The following is an 11,203-nucleotide window of genomic DNA, read 5'->3' as shown; positions in this document are numbered from 1 at the left end:
GAGAGAGAATAAAGTACAGGTCAGACAACAAACCAGACCCAGTTCACAGTCTCAAACCCAACCTGTTCTAGACAGTGGAAGAGAGACACAGAGAGAGAGAGAAAGAGAGATTGAGAGAGAGAGAGAGAATAAAGTACAGGTCAGACAACAAACCAGACCCAGTTCACAGTCCCCCATCCTCCATACCCCACCCCGTTCCCATATTCCATTTTCCCAATGGTCCATTCCCCATTCCCACTCCTGGTCCCCCTACCTCTCCCTCGTGTGTGTGTGTGTGTGGTCATTCCCACCTTACATATGATAATAGTCATTGCCCTCACCTGTTCCAGTTGGCACCACTGTCCCCTCCCCCACCTGAGACCCTGCCCTTGTAACCCTTTGGACTGAAGCCTCACCTGTAGGACCCACACAGCCTTCTCTGGGTCAGTCCCTCAGTGAAGAATCTCAATCCCTCATTAGTTGCTCAGAGCCTGGACCTTAGGCTGGGCTTAGGGCTCAGGGTCGGGGTGTTCGGAGGGTTGGGGGGAGGTGGGGGAGGGATTGGGTGTCAAAATCAGCGAGAACCGTCAAAAGCGAAACTGCAGAAACCCTCGGAAAGTGGAAACACTCCGAGCTGTGGGGGGTGGCACTTTCAAAGAACCAGCACAGAGAGGATGGGCTGAATGGCCTCCTGCTGCACAGGATGACTCCACGATGGATGAAGCTGGAAACCAGCCAATCTGCCTGAAGAGTCAAGGCCGGAGTTTAACCCTTTGCTCACTGTTCATTCCTCACCAACTGTCACCAGTTCACCTTCCAGCAGGTTAAAGCATCAGGAACTTTCCGGAATGGTGTGGAAGCAGCAAATTTATCAAGTTGCAGAATTTGTAGAAAAAGCAGCAGATTGGCGCTGGCTCATTATAGGGGACAGTGCAGACACAAGGGGCTGAATGGCCTCCTCCTACAAAGTCATTCTGAGCCCTCCCTTCACCAGTTCATGCCAAAACCTTTCTCACTCTCTCTCTCTCTCTCTCTGTCTAAGTGGCCTGAAGGGGTCTTGAAGAAACAGGAGACACTGAGCAGGAATGATTGTTGATATTTTCACAAACAGATCACATCAGGTTCAGCCTGAGGGTGAGGGCTATTGAACTGTGAGAGGAAGCAACAAAACCTATCCCTGTCCCAACCCAAGATGCACTGCAACCAGAGCGGGTAGGACAGGGTCACTGGGGGTGGGGGCAGTCAAGGACTGGGGGAGATGGGGGTGAACTGGGGACAGATTTAGAGGGAGTCGTTTCCCAGCCTCTTGCTGCCCAGAGTTTGGACTCTCAAACTCTGAGCCCAAGCCGAGGGGCGGCTCATATCCATTAGATTGTGTGTAAGAGAACAAAAACCCTCAATGGCCCTCTTCAATCTGCCCTCTCCACCAAAACCTCAAAAGATCACGCTCCACTGTGATGCCCCATGCAGTTCCATAGCTGGGTAGCACTCATCACCAAGGTTAAAGAAACTAGAATCCCTCCAGGGTGGAAGCAGGCCATTCAGCCCATTGAGTCCACACCAAACCTCTGAAGAGCATTCCAATCAGACCCAACCCCATAACCCTGTGTGGCTAACCCACCTAACCTGCACATCCCTGAACACTATTGGCAATTTAACGTGGCAAATTCACCTCAGCTGCACATCTTTGGACTGTGAGAGGAAACTAGACCACCTGGAAGAAATCCATATGGACACGGGGAGAATGTGCAATCTCCACATGGACAGTCGCCTGAGGGTGGAATCAAACCCAGGTCCCTTGCGCTGTGAGGCAGCAGTGCTAACCATTGACCCACCATGTCACTCCGAAACCAAGACTCGCTGAGGTGAATGAAAGGTCACCAGGGGCTTGTGGAGCTGGTCCTGAGGGGCATGGAGCAGTGGGAGAGAGGTGAAAAAAAAAGGGTTTGAAATTCCATGTTTACCTTCCAGAAATGACTGTCAGTTGAAGAGAGCCCTCTAAATCCAGTGGTGGTGTTCCCACCGAGAGTTGTGATTTTTAAAAATAATTTATTCTCAAATGTATATGAATTAATTTATGTTGACAGGTAAATTGCCTTTCACATGTAATTAGTGAAAGACTGTGTTCTCACTGTATAATACTTTAACCCTAACCATTCCAAGGCAATCAATGGCAGAACTAATCCCCTGGGATACAAATCATTGCCTCAGAGACACAGGTCAATATTGTACCACATCAGGAGATATCTGTACACTGACCGATGTCTCTCAGAACCCTCTCTCTCAGGGAGATATCTGTACACTGACTGGTGTCTCTCAGTCCCCTCTCTCTCAAGGAGATATCTGTACACTGACCGATGTCTCTCAGTTCCCTCTCTCTCAGAGAGATATCCTTACACTGACTGGTGTCTCTCAGTCCCCTCTCTCTCAAGGAGATATCTGTACACTGACTGGTGTCTCTCAGTCCCCTCTCTCTCAGGGAGATATCCTTACACTGACTGGTGTCTCTCAGTCCCCTCTCTCTCAAGGAGATATCTGTACACTGACTGGTGTCTCTCAGTTCCCTCTCTCTCAGGGAGATATCTGTACACTGACCAATGTCTCTCAGTTCCCTTTCTCTCAGGGAGATATCTGTACACTGACTGGTGTCTCTCAGTCTCCCCTCTCTCTCTCTCTGTCAGGGAGATATCTTTACAATCACTGGTGACTCTCAGTCCCATCTCTCTCAGGGAGATATCAGTACACTGACTGGTGTCTCTCATTACACTCCCTCTCTCTCAGGGAGATAACTGTACATTGATTGGTATCTCTCAGTCCCCTCCCTTTCTCTCAAGAAGATATCTGTACACTGACTGGTGTTTCACGCGCCCCCTCTCATTTCCTCAGGGAGATATCTGTACACGGACTGGTGTCTCTCAGAACCCTCTCTCTCAGAGAGTTATCTGTACACTGACTAGTGTCTCTCAGTCCCACTCTCTGTCAGGGAGATATCTGTACACTGACTGGTGTCTCTCAGTCCCCTCTCTCTCAGAGAGAAATCTGTATACTGACTGGTGTCTCTCAGTCCCCTCTCTCTCAAGGAGATATCTGTACACTGACCAATATCTCAGTTCCCTCTCTCTCAGGGAGATATCTATACACTGACTGGTGTCTCTCAGTCCCCTCTCTCTCAGGAAGATATCTGTACACTGACTGGTGTCTCTCAGTCCCCTCCCTCTGTCTCAGGGAGATATCTGTACACTGACTGGTGACTCTCAGTCCCATCTCTCTCAGGGAGATATCAGTATACTGACAGGTGTTTTTTTTAGATTAGATTAGATTACAGTGTGGAAACAGGCCCTTCGGCCCAACAAGTCCACACCAACCCGCCAAAGCGAAACCCACCCATACCCCTAACCTAACACTACGGGCAATTTAGTATGGCCAATTCACCTGACCCTGCACATCTTTGTGACTGTGGGAGGAAACCGGAGCACCCGGAGGAAACCCACGCAGACACGGGGAGAACGTGCAAACTCCACACAGTCAGTCGCCTGAGGCAGGAATTGAACCCGAGTCTCTGGCGCTGTGAGGCAGCAGTGCTAACCACTGTGCCACCGTGCCGCCCACAAGGGTGGCTCTCAGTACCCTTCCTCTCTCTCAGGGAGATGACTGTACATTGATTGGTATCTCTCAGTCCCCTCCCTCTCTCTCAAGAAGATATCTGTACACTGACTGGTGTTTCACACCCCCCTCTCTTTTCCTCAGGGAGATATCTGTACATGGAGTGGTATCTCTCAGAACCCTCTGTGATACCAGTACACTGACCGGTGTCTCTCAGTGCCCGCTCATTCAGGGAGATATCTGTACACTGACTGGTGTCTCTCAGTCCCACTCTCTCTCAGGGAGATATCTGTAAACTGACTGCTGTCTTTCAGTCCCATCTCTGTCAGGGAGATATCTGTACACTGACTGGTGTCTCTCAGAACCCTCTCTCTCAGGGAGATACCTTTTCACTGACTGGTGTCTCTCAGTGCCCCCTCTCTCAGAGAGAAATCTGTACACAGACTGGTGTCTCTCAGTGCCCCCTTGCTCAGGGAGATATCTGTACACTGACTGGTGTCTCTCAGAACCCTCTCTCTCAGGGAGATACCTTTTCACTGACTGGTGTCTCTCAGTTCCCTCTCTCTCAGGGAGATATCCTTACACTGACTGGTGTCTCTCAGTCCCATTCTCAGGGAGATATCTGTACACTGACTGGTGTCTCTCAGAACCCTCTCTCTCAGGGAGATATCTGTACACTGACTGGTGTCTCTCAGTCTCACTCTCTCTCAGAGAGATATCTGTACACTGACAGGTGTCTCTCAGTCCCACTCTCTCTCAGGGAGATATCTGTACACTGACAGATGTCTCTCAGTCCCACTCTCTCTCAGGGAGATATCTGTACGCTGACTGGTGTCTCTCAGACCCCTCTCTCTTTCTGTCAGGGAGATATCTGTACACTCCCTCACCGTTTTGAGTGGGAGACTGATGAGTTTGCATTGGTTGCACAGATATACATGTTCCAGTTGATTGCGATTGGGTATGGGTGTAGTCCTCAGCATGTATTAGGGTAATTCTGGAGTTCCAACTGAGAACAACACTAGTTAAATATTGTATTATTAAATATGAAGTGTATATAAGTTGATAGAATTGTTATAAATACTGCCTGAGGGTCTAGACACTCCCTTTGTGACTTGAACTGATGTAACATTCTAATGTGCAAATAATTGGTGGGCCTTGTAATCCAGTTGTTACTTTTGATTTTTCGGATCAATCTGTTGAGTGCTGGACCATTTCTGTGATTTACCCGTGCTCTCTCTCATCTGGCACACCATTGGGTTGTGGTAGGGCCATCCTAGTCAGGTTGGTTACTATAAGCAGACTATCCCAACATTCATTACATTCACAGCAATGGGGCCTGCACTAACACATGGCCCTGTGCTAAACTAATTATGGCCTTCAGTGAGACTTGTTGTTATGTTAAAATGACCAGGCCACAGATTGAAGGCTTGTAGCTATGGAAACCTAACCGAAGGCCTGTGTACCTTTCTTTTTGGTCATCTTTTCTGTCTTGTGGAAATACATATCCTGAAACTCTGATCCGATCAGTAAGATTGAAAACATTCCCACCTCAGGGAAATCCCAGAACGACCACAAATAGCCAGCTCTCCAATTTTCTGACAGGTAGCATATCAGAAAAACTAAACAAATCCAATGGTAGCTCAGCACTGACTGTGTCTGAGGTGGATGGTTATGAGCTCTGAGTTACCTCTCATGAAAGTGTCTTTTAACTAAACAGAACCAGTCCAAAGTTATGCTGAAAAAACAATGCAACATTATACAATCACTTCCAAATCGACCTTAAGCATAGGGTTAAGGAGGCCATTCTCCTGTTTCCCCACTCAGTTTGACCTGTGTTATAGTTCCATTTTACCTGACACTCAAAAGATTAGTCTGATCAGACCCAATGCTATAATGAATTGTTACTCAAAACAGCCTTGTGTACATGAGCATTCCGTTATATCTTGTGAATGAATTTGTCAAGCCATCGATAAATGATTCAACTGTGCACAGCTGTCTCGAGTTTGAAATAAAATAACCCTTTGCTGTACAACTTCAAGGTGGGTCCTTTATTTGGGAGAGAGCAGGGGGTTGTCCACTCATAAAAGAAACAAGAATGAGCAGGAAGGTTCTTGTTCTGAGGAAGGGTCACTTGACCTGAAATGTTAACTCTGATTTCTTTCCCAGAGCTGCTAAGCTTTTGCAGCAATTTCTGTTTTTGTTTCTGATTTAGATCTTTCAGTTTTTATTATGAGGAGCAGGCATGGATTTAAAGTGATTTACTTATGATCTACTTTTTACTTCCCTTTCTCCCTTTAGAATTGAATCGGTACAGCAGCAACACTTTATTTGCTTCTTCCCTTATTAAATACTTGTCAAAACTCTTGCTATCCTGATTTTACATTCCTAGCCAACTTCCTCTCATGATTAACCTCTTTGTCATTACCTGCTGTTCTTCATGATCTGACATTCATCTGATCTACCTCTCATCTTGCACAGTTAAATATTTTCTCCTTTAATACATCTTTAGTAAACCACAGATGGTGGGTCCTCCCTTTATGTTTTTCCTTTAAACTACAAATATATGTATTCTGAGGTTTATGAATTATTCCTTGAAATGTCTGCTACCATATCTCAGTTGAACGATCCTCTATCCTAATTTGCCAGTTCAGTTCGGCTTAATCTTCTCCCTTTCAAACAATGTAAAATTTAATCATGTTTGCTGCTACTTGGGGGTGGGGGGTTACCTTAATTGCGAAGTAATTAATTAAGGGAGAAAGTGAGGACTAAGATGGTGGAGATCAGAGTCAAAAAGTGTGTTGCTGGAAAAGCACAGCCGGTCAGGCAGCACCCGAGGAGCAGGAGAATCGATGTTTTGAACATAAGCTCTTCATCATTCCTGATGAAGGGCTTATGCTCGAAATGTTGACTCTCCTGCTCCTTGGATGCTGCCTGACCGGCTGTGCTTTTCCAGCACCACACAAGACATTAATTAATCCTTTAGGAGAAAGTGAGGACTGCAGATGCTGGAGATCAGAGCTGAAAATGTGTTGCTGGAAAAGCGCAGCAGGTCAGGCAGCATCCAAAGAGTAGGAGAATCGACGTTTCGGGCATGAGCCTGAAGAAGCCTCCTTCCTGAAAAGCCTGACCTGCTGCGTTTTTCCAGCAGTTAATTAATCCGCACACATTTCACAATACCATGCCCAGAATAACTTGCTCTCTTGTTAATTCCCTGAGGTGTTGCTTTAAAGAAACCATCTTGGAAGCTTCCTATGAATTCCTCATTCAGACTACTACAACTAATCCGATTCGTCCAGCTTGTATATAACAAGCTTTTACATAAAGTCACACATGATTTTTGCTGTCCCTTTAATCCAAGCACCCAAGTTTTCTGTTTTCGCACATTTTCCCACTTTGTAAAGTGATATGTTTTATTGTTGTAAATCACAGGGCTTGTAGACCATGCCAACTAATGACTTCTTTCCCATAGTCTTCCTCATCACCACCCAAATGGATTCCACTTCTTGGTCTCCTGATCTAAGATCATTTATAACTATTGCACAAATGTCAATCTTAATTAACAATTCAAACACTCCACTGATAGCTACCTTTATATTTTTCTTGAATGTCATTTAGCCCTCTATATTCAGGATCCAATCCTTATCATTCTGCAGCCATCTGCCCATACAGACTATCAGATCATGCTTTGAGCACTATTGATTTGTTCACATTGTTATCAATGCAATGTGCATTGCTCTATTCCTTTCTAGTTGTTTTTCTCTGTCCCTTCCTAATTGTTCTCAGCTGCTTTTTTATTCATCAAATAAAATAGAAGTCCTACAGTGTGGAAGCAGGCCATTCAGCCCAGCAAGTCCATACAAACCATCTCACTCAGACCCACCCCATCCTCCCCTACACCTGTAGCCCTGCGTTTCCCATGGCCAATCCACCCTAACCTGCATATCTTTGGACTGTGGGAAGAATCAAACCTGGGTCCCTGGTGCTGTGAGACAGTAGTGCTAACCACTGAGCCACCATGCCACCCTGTTCATGATGTGGGTATCACTGGCTGGGCCAGTAGTTATTGCCCAGAGGGCAGGTAACAGTCAACCACATTGCAGTACGTCTGGCCAGATAAGGATGGTGAACTTTCGTTTCTAAAGGACTTTAGTAAACTAGATGGGATTTTACAATAATCCAGTGACATTACTTCCCATTCCTTATCTCCATGCTTTGATATACCATGTTTTTTCACATTTGATCCCTTTCCCCCATAATTTAGATTAAAACTCTCGACTTTCTAATCACGTAGTTTGGAAAAACACTGGCCCCAGCATGGTTCAGGAGTAGACTGTCCCAAAATACAGTTTCTGCTTTCCTGAATACTGGTGCCAGAGATACAAACTAGTACCCAATTCTCCATCACCATTGTTTGAGGCATGCAATAACCTTTACATGCTGGAACTTTAGGCACTCGATATCAATTTACATCCAGTACTTCTGTAGCGATTTCTTCTAATATCCCAGATTGTGCCCTATCAATTCCACAGGTCATATTGGTCTGTTGTCCCATAGTTTCCCTAGTACATCTTCTCCAGTGATCATTATTACACTTATCACCTCTCCTTTTGCCCTTTGAATAGGCAGTATTTTTGAAATGCTATTAGCATTTTCTGTCAAGTATATATTCAACTTGACATTAGAAATCTGGAAGAAACATGCAGTATGCTTCAGAATTGTTCTGAAGTCAAACTGAATTTGAAATGCTAATTGTTTCTCTCTCCACAGATACTGCCAGACCTGCTGAGTTTTTCCAGTGTTCTGTTTGCGTTTTGCAATCAACTCCTCTGTAGGAATGTAAGAAAGTGCGATGTCATACTCTTTGGTAAGAAGAATCTGAAGACAGACTATTATTTAAATGGAAAGATACTCCAATAAAGTGCAGCACAGATGGACCTGGGTGTTCTCGTGCGTGAAACACAAAATGCTAGCATGCAGATGCAGCAAGTATACAAATAGAATTTCAGCTGACATTGCTCAGGGGTTGGTGTTTATAAACAAGGAAGTCTTGCTCCAGCTGTACAGTGTATTGGTAAGACTGTACCTGGAGTAATGTACAGTTTTGGTCACTTTAAGAAAGAACATACATAAAAGATACTTACTAGGTTTAAGGAGTTGACCTTTCTAAAATGGCTGAACAGAAAGGTGAAATGTCATTGCGATTAGTGGGAGAACCTTGAACTAGAGGGTATGGTTACAGAACAAGAGGACACTCATTTTAAAGTGAGATGCAGAGGCATTCTTTCTCCGAGGGAATAAATGCCTGGAATTTTACCCTGGAGACTAGATGTCTGCAAGTGTTTAAAAAGATGGTACAAGGTGCTCAGCGCAATAAGGAGTTAGCAAAAGAGAGGAGTTGAGGCCTGAGGCAGGTCAATGATGATCTTGGTGAATGGTGGGACAGGCCTGAAGGGATGAATGGCTTACTCCTGTTTCTTATGTTCTCTCCAAGAGGCTTATAAGACTATGCATGGGAGGCAATCACAGTGCGTGTGCATACATATAGAGGTTTGATGGAGCAGTCCTCATTTTTCTGCTTATCTTCAGTTCTGAAGAAGGATCACTCAACCCTAAACATTAACTCTGATTTCTCCTCACAGATGCTGCAAGACTTGCTGAGCTTTTCCAGCAATTTCTGTTTTTGTTTCTCATTTTTCTGCTCTCCCTTCAAATGTAGTCTCTGCAAAAATCTAAGGGAAGCAGAGTTACAGAGAAAACACTGTGGATGTGAGGAATGTTGGATCAGCCATCATCCCATGGAATGGGGAAGCAGGTTCAAGGGGCCGAATGGCTTACTGCAGTCCCTATTTCTTAGTCTATTGCAGATATTACAATGACAAATTTCAGCAGTGCCTCAGTAGTTAGCATAGCTGCCTGGGGGCCTTCCAATAAACAAGGCTGCGACACTCAGCTGAGGGAGGGTTGCTTTGCTGCAGGGGTATCACTCAGACTTCCCAATTCAAAATTTCTATTGAAATTAAAATACTGTCATTGGATGTAGTGGGATTTGAAACGGGACCCCCTGGATCTCTGTGCGGAGAATTCACAATAAAGTAGTTGACTTAGTTATACAAATAAAAGTGAACAGGTATGATATATTTGAGATTACGGAGATGTGGTGCTGGGGTGACCAAGGATGAGATCTTAATATCAAAGGGTCAGAAAAAAAGGAAAAGGAAGTGGGGGGCAGTATTGCTGGTTAAGGAGAAAATGAACTCAATAGTGATGAAGAACACGAGTTCCACTGAAATAAAATCTGAACATGTAGAGTTTAGTAGCACCTCAGGGCAAAAAAAACAATAATAGGTGTTGCATATGGACCCCAAATTGTAATGGTCATGTTGGGGAAGGCATTAAACAGGAAATTAGAGACTCCAGCAATAAAGGTACTGCTACAATTATGGGTGACTTTAATATGTATAAACAGTGGGCAAATAAAATCAGGTACAATACCATCGAAGAGGAATTCCTGGAGTGTAAGTGGGATGGTTTCTGGATCAATACATTGAGGAACTAAGTATAGAACAGGCCATCTTAGGCAGGGTATTGTGCAATAACAAAGGAATAATGGCCAATCTAGCTGTGTAAGGCCCCTTTGGGGAAGAAACCACCATAATATGATAGAATTCCCTTCCCTAAAAAGCAATGAATGATTGGGATGGAGTAAACCTGAGGAGTAGAAAGGTTTCCTTCAGTTATGTTCTTATTTTCTTAATTCTCATTTATCTCTGAATATTTTGACTTGGCTTGTAACAGTTCTCTCTCCAATTTGGCCAGTGTCAACATTTTACTTGTCAGTTCAAGCCCCCCCCGCCGCCATGAGGTGTGTCATGTCATCTCTGAATAGGTTGATTAGAAAAATATAATTGATTTATTGGCACACATAAGGTGGGTACAATGACGACAGTTAAAAGGCATCTGGATGGGTATATGAATAGGAAGGGTTTAGAGGGATATTTAGGGTGAATGGACAGTGTGGAGGAGTTGGACTGAAGGGTCGGTTTCCATGCTGTATGACTCTGACTCTATAACTGCAGTTCCAAAGTAAAGCGCAGAGTCATCTAGTGGTCATGATGGGCACTACAAGGGTCTTAGACTTTTAAAATGTTAATTTTAAATGATTTGGAGATGCTGGTGTTGGACTGGGGTGTACAAAGTTAAAAATCACACAACACGAGGTTATATTCCCACAGCTTTAATCGGAAGCACCCTAGCTTTCGGAGCATTGCTCCTTGATCAGGTGATAGTGGAGGGCTCAATCCTAACACAATTTATAGCAAAAATTTACAGTGTGATATAACTGAAATTATACATTGAAAAATTGATTGTCTGTTAAATTGATTGTCATGGTTGAATACCATGATAGTTTCACTTCTTTCATGTGTAAATCACAAAACTTTTTTTTTTTAAAAAAGTTGCACTCTCAGGTTAGCTGTTAACAATGGTGATAGCTAGACAAAATGTTGAAGGTGGATTCTGGATCAGTGGTGCTGGAAGAGCACAGCAATTCAGGCAGCATCCGAGGACAGGCAAAATCGACGTTTCGGGCAAAAGCCCTTCATCAGGAATAAAGGCAGAGAGC

This window comes from Chiloscyllium plagiosum, chromosome 6 (assembly GCF_004010195.1).
Source record: "Chiloscyllium plagiosum isolate BGI_BamShark_2017 chromosome 6, ASM401019v2, whole genome shotgun sequence".
In the NCBI taxonomy this organism is placed as follows: Eukaryota; Metazoa; Chordata; class Chondrichthyes; order Orectolobiformes; family Hemiscylliidae; genus Chiloscyllium; species Chiloscyllium plagiosum.
The sequence above is the reverse complement of the archived record's forward strand: the minus strand, read 5'-3'. Positions refer to the sequence as shown.